This window comes from Eptatretus burgeri, chromosome 7 (genome assembly GCF_056783735.1).
Source record: "Eptatretus burgeri isolate ZD-2024b chromosome 7, Ebu_testis_v1, whole genome shotgun sequence".
In the NCBI taxonomy this organism is placed as follows: Eukaryota; Metazoa; Chordata; class Myxini; order Myxiniformes; family Myxinidae; genus Eptatretus; species Eptatretus burgeri.
This window is the reverse complement of record NC_140967.1, coordinates 15469162-15481303: the sequence shown is the minus strand read 5'-3', so window position 1 is coordinate 15481303 and position 12142 is coordinate 15469162. Positions and strand designations below refer to the sequence as shown.

At 43.0% G+C, this 12142-nt stretch overlaps 1 pseudogene; it reads right to left on the bottom strand.

Annotated features, from left to right (window-relative positions):
* Nucleotides 1–6451: 6451 nt before the first annotated feature.
* Nucleotides 6452–11102, bottom strand: LOC147022729 (uncharacterized; annotated as a pseudogene).
* Nucleotides 11103–12142: the final 1040 nt, after the last annotated feature.

Genomic DNA, 12142 nt, shown 5'->3' with positions numbered 1-12142 from the left:
TCCAAATTGGCAACCCAATAACATCCTCTCCTGCCCTCCATTCCTCCCCCCCCCCATTGCTTGGCCAAACTACATCTTGCCTTCAACGCTACTAGGTTTTTTTTGTTTTTGTTTTTGTATACCTTGTCGAGGCTCTTATGAGAACTAACACATGATGCACAGCAAGGGGGGCATGAGACAAGAAGGGCAGGAGTGGGAAGGACAACACAGTGGGGAACAGAGACATTAGGAGATCTGTGGAAGGGAGAAGAATGGGGTGGGGAACATGAGGTATGCAAGATGGACACTACAGGGACTTTCAGGAAGGAAAGCAGGGAATTTGAATGAGGTGGGTTTGGGGTGGATTAACGGGGATAGAGAAGATCGAGGATTTGGATGGGGGATGATAATAGGTGGTGGTGAACAGCTGTTTTGAAGGCCTGGAGGGAAGAATGGGATTTAACAGAGTGAGGGAGTTTATTCCAAAGGTGGGAAAAAGGAGGAATGAAAGAGTGAAGGTGAGCAGTGATTCGTGATTTTAGTAGTTTTAACAGAAGGGGGTTGTTGGCGGACCTTGAGCGCCCTGCGGAAATATATTGAGGACAAATCACAGACAGAGCAGTGGGGGGGGGGGGTCGAGAGCGTAGAGGAGACGGTAGAAGACAGAAAGACCACCGACCTGCCTGCGGTGAGAGAGTGAGAAGCCCAAAGACTCAGCCTCATCTTCGGAGATGCCAATGATCCGAAATGCCTTTGTTTCCACTATGTGAAGCCGAGAAAGGTGAGAGGCAGGAGCACCAGCTCATAGGGGAGAGAAGTACTCCATCAAGCTGCAGACTAAAGCTTTGTATGTGGTCAGGAGCTCAGGTGGACCGAGGAAGGACTTTGCACGACTGAGGATTCCCAGTTGAGAACTAGCTTTGGAGGCCAGGTTTGAAATGTGGCTTTCCCAGGAAAGATCATGGCAGATAGTGAGACCCAGAAGCTTGAAAGAAAGGACTTCTTCCAGAGGATTATTGAGAAAGTCGATGGGGTCGGGAGGGGGGAGTTCCAAATGGTCCCTTCGGAGAGACATAGTGAGTGTGTGATATTTGTCAGGAGAAAACTGTTGTTTTCCTTCCCTCTCTCTACTGCTCATTTTGTGTACGTCTACTGTTCTTTTTGTTTTGCGTCCTTGTTTGCATCTTGGTTTTGTCTGTTGCATCCTGATCCATTCAGTTTACTCGCTCTTCCATGAGCATTGACTTTGTATATAATAATAATAATAATAATAATAATAATAATAATAATAATAAAAACCAAACCTGCAGTTTAACAGTACTTTGGCTATGAATTTGTCCCGATCGTTCATGTGCGGAGAGGAGTAAGATTAAAAAAATATATTGAGTCTGTCTGACTGCTTGGAAATTAAACAAAATTGAACATCATTCTAAACGCGAAACTTACTGTCTTTAAGAACACCATAAAGGACACAAGCAACAGGCACAAATAACTAATCTAACCTGGTAAATAAAGTGCTGTAAAAGATAGCGGTCAACTTCCGGAAAAAGATTTCTACGACCTTTGAAATCTATTATATTTCAATTGAATTATATACTCGAACACTGCAAAACACAAATCACCTTTTTGGCACCTGCAAAAACCTTCTGTTTTGCAGTATTTGGACCAAACATTATGCCATTTTACGTCATCACGACGAATCAAATTTGCTGCTCGTAGACCCTGTCCATGTCCTTGTTTCGTAAGACAGTGTGGGCTAAGGTGTTCTATTCTTCTTCGTTCATATGCAGCACAACGCTGTGGGGTGGCATCATTGGCCGAGGGTGTGGCCATGTCGCCAGGTGTTCTATGAACTCTCCAGTTCATATCTGTTTTAGAGCAGACAACAAACTGTCTTTCAAAATGATTCGGTTAATGTGCTCCAGAACTCGAGCCAAATTCTTGCCATGACTATGGTTGGGAAGGAAATGGAAATCACCCAACGTATTCCCTGCTGTGAGAGCTACTCACATGCCTTTTTCATAGTTCAATGGAAGACTGCTCTCCCCTATTGGCAGGTGCCCCAGAATCACATCTATCTCACCTGGATTCTGTGGAGTCTAAAGCTCTCAACATTATTGGTATCTCCCACGATCAGCATGAAGGCCAATGTCTGTTGGTTTCACATTGCAGACAGCTGAGTAGTCTCTGTTTGTTTACCACCTCTTCTGCAATATTGCTCCCTTTGCTCTCTCATTCCTCCAACACTACCCAGCAACTCTAGAATGCATCTGTTCTTCCAGGTTAAACTTTCAAAATTTAGGTTGATTGCACACCTCTACTCCTTTATTCCTCATTTCTAACATCTCTAGAACTGCAATCCAAATGCCATTCTTCCCCCACTCTTCATTCCAGGGCTTCAAACAGGCAGTGCACCATCACATCTCATCATCCTCTTTATTACCCCCATTTATCCTCCAAATACAACCCCCTTAATTGCTGGTTTCAGTGTTTCTTCCTCTTGCCCCTCTTTTATTTTCCTGTTTGTTTGTTCCCTTGCTGGTTGTGCCTAATTGTTGCCCCGGCACCACACTGCCAATTTAACGTTGTTCTTCCATGAGCCTCACTCTTGGAGAAAAAAGAAAATGGTGCATTTACTGGGACAACTCTCTGTAATTGTGACCACATGTTAAAACTAGTCAGAGCAAGACAAATTTCATGTGAAAGGTTCATTATACATTGGTTTATGGATACAAGAGACAAAGTTATTTTGTACAAAAGGCATTGAATTTCCCTTGTGGCTTGACATTTAGAAAGGGATTGAATGTTCAAATGGCATCTGCCAAGTAACGAAAATCCACTGATGTAGCCACCAGCCACCTTTCCTCCACACAATGCAGCCACCCCTCCTCTATCCCTTCCCCCAATCCTTCGCCAGGCCATTTGTGCCAAGAACCTGAATGGTACACAACATATTGCCTTAGCTCTGGACAAACATTATCAAGTGACCTGCATTTGGCATGCAATACATTTGGAATTTCAAAGGACATTTGATAAGATGCCACATAAATGGTTGTTCCTTGAAGGATATTGCTTAAGGTTTAGTTTGATTTTGAACAGATTGGACTGAGAACTGGTGCTTAAACAGGACACAGAATAGCAGGAAGGGATGGTACTCATATTTCAGGATCGAAGAAGATCATATTTTGGAGGAACACCAGGGGTCAGTTCTTTGTCAATTTCACTTTGTTTTTGATTTAAAAAAACAAAAAAAAGACCCACATGGAGTGATCCACAGGGTATCAAAATATGCTGATGACACGGAGCTGGGGGCTATGATATTGAGACTAAAAAGTACAGATGTGGAAAGTTTTGATGCTTTAGGGAAATATATAAAGAAGTGGCAGATGGAATTTAATGGAGGGAAGTGTGAAGTAATGGGAATTGGCAAAATAAAGTGTGATACTTATAATTGCCTTCATGGAGAGCATTACTCTTATTCTGTTCATTGGAAGTTGATTCCAATTTCCCATTACTAAGCTATACTATTGAAGTTATAAAGCTCATTATCCGATTTCTGGCTCACCTGCACAGTTCAGCCGAAGGGCACAAATGAGATGTCCTTGGTCTGTTTTGCTTTTTGCCCTATTGGAAGGGCGAGCTTGAACAAGTCAACAAATCATAACCTGTGATATGGAAACGATGCATATACAATCGTTAACAAAAATTAAGACAACATTATTACCTGCATTAATAAAGAATAATCAAAGCAGTTGATATTTTTTAAAATTGTGCAAGGGTAGGGTTTGAAACCAATAAAACAGCCGTATTCCTGTTTTGAGTGGGGATCATCAAAGCATCCGTGTGACCGAAAACATTATCGAGAGGGAGAAAAACTGGCTTTTGTTTTGAGGTCTCATGTGCTTGATGAATATCATGTCACATCCAAAGAAGTTAGCTCAGAAAGTGATCCTTATACCACATGAAGAATTAGCATTGATCATACAGATGGATCATAATTTGATATAGAGGAGGCTCCCATGTTCAATTTGAGAAATGGACACTTTACTTTGGAACTTATTCTCACAAATTGTTTTGAATTACTATTGGTAATTATCTTACAAGACTGTGGTTATATATACACATACATATGTATATATATATATATATATATATATATATATATATATATATATATATATATATATATATATATATATATATATATATATATATATATACATATATACATCATCTTCATCTGATCGAGCGAACTCGGGCATTAGCAATAGCTCTTCTCCACAGATCCCTTCTCTCCATACAGCCTGGCAACTCCTGCCTGCCAATACCCGAATCGCGCTCTTGAGTATCGATGTAGGTTAGGGCCGGTCTACCTCGTGTTCTGTGACCGTGAAATGGTTCCTAGAGGATAGCGCTATCGAGAGTTACCTCCCGGCTTCTCCAGAAATGTCTGCTGAACCTAAGTCACCTGTGCAGTGATGTCTGTGATAACTGTGGTAGTGTACCATATAGCTCACGATTTGTCAGGTGCTGTCGCCAGGAAACGTTCAGCGCGGCTCTTAGAAGTCTCGTATAAACCCCATCTAATCTCCTGGTCAAGGTTTGTGTAAGTGTCCAGCATTCTGCTCCATAGAAGAGTACACTTTCAACAGCAGCTTGAAAAAAAAAATGGGCGACAGGCGTAAACATGGGGTTTTCGAATACTGGGATGGCATCCAGCGCCCTACCTGTGCTATGCCCATGTGTGCCTGAGGACCGTACAGGTTAAGCCCGAGTGCCCAAATGCTAGAGTGCTTGTGATTTATGTTCTGGCTGGGCTCGCCCCTTATATTTCTGGAGAACAGCACAGCACGAGGGCATTTGGGATGGCTGTGGGGGTTATTCGGGCACTGTGGGTTGAATATCACATTGAGTGTGTTCCAAAAACCTGGAGAGCTAAACTGGTAGGTACAACCATGCCAGGCAGGTTGAGGGATAGGAAACAGACAAAGTATAGTCAGAAAATCATCTATGGCAGCGGGTAGATGAGACACGAATTAGCGACTGCTAATATACTTGCAGAACGGTATGAAGTGCACTCTGCCTTCGGGGGAAGACCGGTTCAAGCGAACACCGCAATCTACAATAGGACTGGCAACCACTGTAGATTATTTCTGCCATCGAGAGGCAACATCAACAATGACTTCAAACACTACGAAATCTTCATGCTGCATCGGTTGTCACGCAGCCACAAAAGGGCGCATTCTGCAGTTGGAGACCAGGCTAGGTCCGATAAGTATGCTACTGGTCGAAAGCCTAACAATCCGAGCAGGATTGTTAAGGCCTAAGTCACATTTGCCACGGCGGCCGTGGGGTCTCCAAAATCTACGGCCACTAGCAATTATACGGCGGCTGCAGTATTTCCACGGCCACACAATGCAGCAGTCACATATGTTTTTATTTTTCGGGGAGCCGCACGGCGTATTTATAAATTGTGGAGACCAAAAACGTGGGGGTGCCATACGGTCTTTGATTTGATGTCACACAGTGACCTTAGGGCGTTCCTGCGGCGGCCATATAATTTTCAAGGCAGACGCAAGGTGCCCGCAGGGGGACCGCAAGGCGACCGCAGGGGGACCGCAGGGGGGCCCTAAGGCGAACGTGCGGCCAGACGGACGGTAACGAGTGGGTTTTTTTTAACCAGTTCTTTTGTTTCGGCTTGTCGAATTGCTACGGCGAACGTAGAAATGAAAAAAGTTATAACTCCGCGTTATAATTCCACGGCGACCCCTACGGCCTGTAAAATATAGCTATACGGTGTAGGGCCACCCTGAGGCCACCGCACGTCTCTGTCAATTCAGAGGGCGTACGGCTGCCGTATCCTTGCTGTAGAGCAAATGTGACTTTAGCCTAACTGTCGGAGTACAGTTGGAGTATCGACACTCAACACTCGAACCATCAACTCCATCGAGAAGGTAAATGAGCTAGTTGCGAATGCAGATCACCACAACATGTGTCATCTGCATTCAAGAACATCGTATCCTTCATGAAGACATCGACATCAAATATGATGACCTGGGGAAATAGTCCATGAGCCAGGCATTGAAATTTTGGAGTTGACTACCAGAAAGGGGGACTAAAAGCCACCATATTTTTCAGTTAGTATGATGTCTATAGTAAATTAAAAAATGTGAAGGACATCTGGAAAGAGTAGCCAAACACGTTTTTGGCGGCCATTTTGGAACATGCCTGGCATGGCTACCACTTTTAAGCATATTTCGGAAATTTGACTATAACTTAGCAACTATTGATCTGAGGCATGTACAATCTTTAACAAAATATGTTAAGTATGTTATTTCACACATGCCAGTACAATTTGTGTAAAAATTGGTACGCTAGATTCCGAGATAAATGAGAAAATAGGTCAGAATTTATCTTTTCCTCCAACGATATTGGAATTTTATACAGATATATACCTGTTATTTCAGTCCTCTCACTCGTCGTCACTGCCTGACGAGTCCTGCTGGTCGTGCTCTGGCTCATCATCATTACTAGCCATTTTAGAACATGTTTGGAACTTGCAGGCAGCTGTGTACTTCAGACCATGAACGATGCATGTGCAGTCGCTTGGCCGACAAGATCGAGCACATTTGCATGACAGAAAACTGAGAACAACTTCGGGAGCCGGGGATCCTGTCATCCACATGATCACGAGGCTGCCATCTTCAATTGTCGTCCATCCATGCCCTTGGTTGGGGTTAGGAGTATCAGGAGAATTTACTAAACTCCATCGCCAGATGGCCACCTGGTAGTTTGCTCGACGTGTGTGCTGTGTGAGCGTGTCCTCACATGGTGAAAGCTGTGTGGATTCGATCTCCCCTCTTCTACTGTGGAACATTTGATACCTAAGTTCATTAACTTTAATGATTTTCGTATTGCAACAGTAAAGTTGACAGACAAACTCTTCGATGATGCAGAACAACTCATTTGTAACGTTCCAGCTGGTTCCAAGTGTTGCAAAGGCATCTATGAACTTTTGTTCACGAAGGAGGATTTTCAAATTTTCAGCTTCCCTTGACCTGCAAATGCATTTATGGTGTCACAGCCAGTCCATGGATGTACTCCCATCAGTGCTGTACATACATCTCTGCCCAGTGCAGCAGCCAATTTAGTGATATCTACAAGCCTAACAGATGACTTAGATCCACATCTGATGAATATTTTGCTGTTCACATCTTTGCTTAGTCCGAGGCAAATGATGAAGACATCTGTGTGCTCAGTGATGCAAACTAACGCCGGGATGGTTTCTGCAGCATGTTTGGCATGTAGCAAGATGCTTGTGTCGGCCTCTTCCTGTTTGGATTGAAGGTCATCAATTTCTTGCCAACCACCTTCAGTAAGCTTGATGCACCTATCACTAGACGTGACAAACATGCATTTGTTTCCGAGCTTCTCGCTAAACTTCTGTTCCTTCCAGCTTTCCGCGAGAAATGCAGTCAACTTGTTCTTGCTCTCAGTGCATGATAGAATCCGCCTCCAATTCTTGATCTTGTGACATGGCATTATGTTGCTGAATGCTATTCCTTCTGTGGAACCACGCTCAATGCGTTCTGCAGATTTGATTGATTCGGAATGGTACACATCAAAGACCACATCGATTCTGTCACTTCCGTGGCCAGCATGGAGTATTTGTGAGAAAACATGATCTGAGTAGTTCACTGAATGTTCGTTTCTCACCGTGCAATTTATTCATGAGGCCCATGGCATCTATGAGTGTTTCACTCGGATGAGGGACTTCTTCGACTGATAACACGTTGCTCTCAAGATGCTTTGACAATACAGCCTTGTTTGTTTTCTTCATTGTACCATCACCATTTGATAATGCCCAGGGTAAAGGTCCGAGTGGATGAGACAGGACATCACTCATTTCCAGTTTTCTGCTTTCAGCAATGAGAACCATGTTCGCAAACAACCTTTGGTCAGCTTTCATGACAATCTCTTAAGTTGTTCCTTTGATTGGTTTACTCTTCATTGCACTGAAGGTCTCAACTTTATTTTCTTAATTAGGTCATGGAAACAATCTTCCTTTTGAAGCCGTTGCTGTTCGAATTATTTGTAGGCATGTTCTCCTTTCTCACGTGCTGCCAACAGGTCAGTGGATACCTCAGGAAACGCAACTGTCCCAGTGGAAATGCTCATTAGATCGGATTGATCCTTTCTAAAAGGGTTTGTCCAATTGTTTTCCAAGACATCGACCATTGATGCAACATCCGATTCATCTCTCTTTATGCAGGTCTTTCCAAGATCAGTATGCCGTGTGATCCCACGATCCTGACTAAAGATCTCCTGCCGTAGTTGCCTCAGTGCTCCTGCACGATGTTCAGCTGTGAGTTAGTCACGCGACACCGCACCTGGTTTGAGACTGAAGCCATGGGTCCCTCCTGCTGTCTGGGTATCCTTGTTGACCGTCTCCTCAGTGGTCTGGTCCACAGCAATTCTGGCGAATGGATTTGCATTTCTCAGCTGAACAGAGAATCCACCATTGAGAAAGTGGTCGTACAATGCTGGGCAGGTTTCCTGCAAATGTGACATCTGGGCATAATAGATGGGAAGATATCTCGAATAATTGATTTTGTCCATGGCAAAGCACCAAGGAATCATACTTCCTATGCCGGAAAGATGGAAGGGCCAGTCACCTTCTCTGTCAGCCCGCAATAGTCCAAGTAGAATATCAACCATCTCAATGTATGTCATCCAAAAAGCTGCAAGTTTACCTCTCTCATGTCTTAAAATATTAAGGTAAGTGAGGAACAAATGAAGAATCGTCTGGCAGGACTCGTCAGTCATAGCAGCATCATGTGTGGCACGGCAAACATTCTGACGAACCTCATAAATTACATGAATAGTGTCATTGTACTTCGGAAGAGCTTCAGCATATTTCGTCTCCAGCCATTCTTCAAACCCTGACCATGCTAACCTCATTTGTGTTTCATATGTCAGTTTATGAAGGCGGACAGCCCGGTTATACTGTTTCCCCTCAAGGACCTTGTTGAATGATCCTTCGGCAATGACTCCTGATTCAACAGCCAGGTCTCGGAGTCCAGCATCCCCAAATATCTTGCCAATTGTGGACATCAAGTTTCAGATCGAATGGAAGTTCCCCATCATCAGCTTGAGTTCCCCATACTGTTCCGGATGTTTCCATACAATTTCTGTGGCCTTTGCATACAGTGCCTGATCAAAGACAATTGCAATGTTGTCAAGCTGTAGAGATGATTGGATAGAAATAGACTGCCGCAAGATTTCCTGGATGGTTGATAATTCAGTTACGGGTGCGTTAACTGTAGGCAGATATCCGATTGCATCTGCCGTAACTTGTTTTTGTTCACTTGTCAAGATATTAAATCCCGTCCAAGAACTTGTTGTTTGATCAGATGTATTATGCACATGCACCAAGACCCACAATAAGTTCCTTTGACGTGCTGTCAGTGCTGCATTTTCAAGAGCTGTAGTCAGTTCAGATGGTACAATTGCAGGTGGACTGCTCCTTTTTCCTAAGAACATATATTGGCAGTTGTGCTTCTGGTGGCTTTATTGTGTGCTTCTTTGCCTTCTTGTTGGCAGTCATGGCTGGTTTTGGTGGTGCACATGATGAGGATGTTGACTGAACAATGATACCATTAACACGATGTGAGGTTCCTGCTCAACTTAAGACTTCCTCTTGTCTGTCGATATTGTCAAAGGCAAGGACTGTAGGGACAGAGGGGTGTACAGACATGGGAAGAGGCACTTTGGCAAACTCAACACTTTCCAACTTCTCCAAACATAGTGCTGTCTATTTCCTCTAAGCGAGAGTATGAACATGCATTACCAAGCCTGTTCAATATTTTTATCAGTTCAACATTACCTGTTAGAGTTTTGATGGCCAAAGCAACTAGAATGTGCTTTGGAGTCAGTACCTCCCCGCTTGTCACAGCACTTACAATGTCCTGTGCAAAAGACCATGCGAGTTTGTTGACACGAGCTGTAGGATCTTGTCTTTCAGAAAGTAAGGCATTCAAAAACTGCACCAAGGAAGCAGGTGGGGAAAATATTTTGTGTTCAGTTCATCGCGATGGGGGTTGGGGGGGGGGGGCCATGGCTAGTTACTGATGCCTTGTTTTATTTTGTCCCGAAGGTAGATGGCCACTCGTTCTACCAAAGAGTGATATGTTTGCTCTTCATCATATGCATCAAGTTTGATTTTCAAAGTTACATATTCAACAAAGATTGATTCGGCTGTCAAATTGTCCGGTCTGATATATACTTGGCGGCTAATGGTGAAGAAATGAAATGAATCTCCAAATTCCATCCCAAGGTTTCGTGGCAAGTGATTTTTCATTGACTGGTTGACCTCATCTATACCATTTTGTTGGAAGAAGGAAACAAGCTTGGAACATAGTTCAGTAAGGGAAACAATTTGCGGGTTAGAAAAAAAATATCACTTCAAATGGAAATAAACAGCATATTCAAAGCACATTTCTCTATAGCATGGTAAGGATCTTCTTCTTTGTCCTTAATGGTGGGACATTTCTCTGTGCGTGTATAGTCTTTGTATCAAGTTCGGTGATAGTGTGCTTCTGCCGTGACAATGTCTCTTGATGTTACAGAAAGTATTCTTTCATCCAGATGCTTCATTGCAACATCACGAACTGCTTGGTCAGCCCTGAGTTCTACAGCCACTCTCAGAGGATCGCGAGTCCTTGTTCCTTTCACGTATTTAGTTCGTCTCTCACAAAATATGCACAATTTATCATAGACCCTTGACGGTGTGGCACTAACATCTCTTGTCGATTAGGCCGATTGGAGGGGCCAGCTTCATCTACAAAAGTTTGTTGTTTTGACAGACTCGCTAATGATTTCTGATGAGTGAACTCTGCTTGACATTTCCTATGATAGTACACATCTGGTATCTCCGTGGGATCATCATGTACAAACTTGAGGATAGGTTCGAACTGTCTAAGTTTTGCAGCCTCTTGAAGTGTGAGCCAAGATTGTTCATCTTGAGGTTTTGTTAATTCATTCCTCAAAGACACTTTGGAGCATACAATACACGTTTGGACGTCTATCTTCGCCTTCTTTGCTTGTACCTCTGCTTCATCCATTATAATTATAGTGGTGTCTTGTGCCGCTGGAATTCGGTCGTCAGGATCTGAAAATTAAAGAAAAAGCAATTAATTCAAATATATGTATGTTGAAATTGAATAGAAATTGTAGATCTTTGCGCACATGATTCCTGCAATGAGATGAGACCAAACACAATTACATTGTATGTATCATTTTAGTCGCTGTTAACTGCCTATCATCTTTCTGTAGATGTAACCCATAGATGTGTATGTCATGAAATACGTCATGAAGCATGAAGATGTGTAGAAAATTCCAATATCCTAGGAGGAAAAGATAAATTCTGACCTATTTTCTCATTTATCTCGGAATCTAGAGGACCGATTTTTACACAAATTGTACTGGCATGTGTGAAATAACATACTTAACATATCTTGTTAAGGATTGTATATGCCTCAGATCAATCGTTGCAAAGTTATAGTCAAATTTCCGAAATATGCTTAAAAGTGGTAGCCATTTTCCAAAATGGCCGCCAAAAACGTGTTTGGCTACTCTTTCCAGATGTCCTTCACATTTTTTAATTTACTATAGACATCATACTAACTGAAAAATATAGTGGCTTTTCATCCCCCTTTCTGGTAGTCAACTCTTGTCTGGCTCATGGACTAAAAGGATGGACACTAGTGACTAGTTCAGCTTGGAAGAACCAGCAAAATGCTACCATTAGAGGAGTTGGTTTCCTTCTAAGTAGCAAAGCTGTCCAAGCCCTCAACGACATCGAGGTAATCGACAAGTGACTCTTGACTGCCTCGTTTAACGGCAACCCCAAAACCAACATCATTTCATGCTACAGTCCAACGAACGTCTCCGATGAAGAAGATGCTTTAGCATTCTATAACCAACTGACGGACTTGATCAAAGCTGCCCTGAAGCATAATGTCTTGATAGTGGGGTGGGGGGGGGGATATGAACGCTAAGATCAGCAAGAATAACTGCCACAGAAACTCCTATCATGATGAAACAAACCAAAATGGCCGTTTTCTACTCGATCTGATTGCTTGCTGCGAATTGTTTTCCCTCA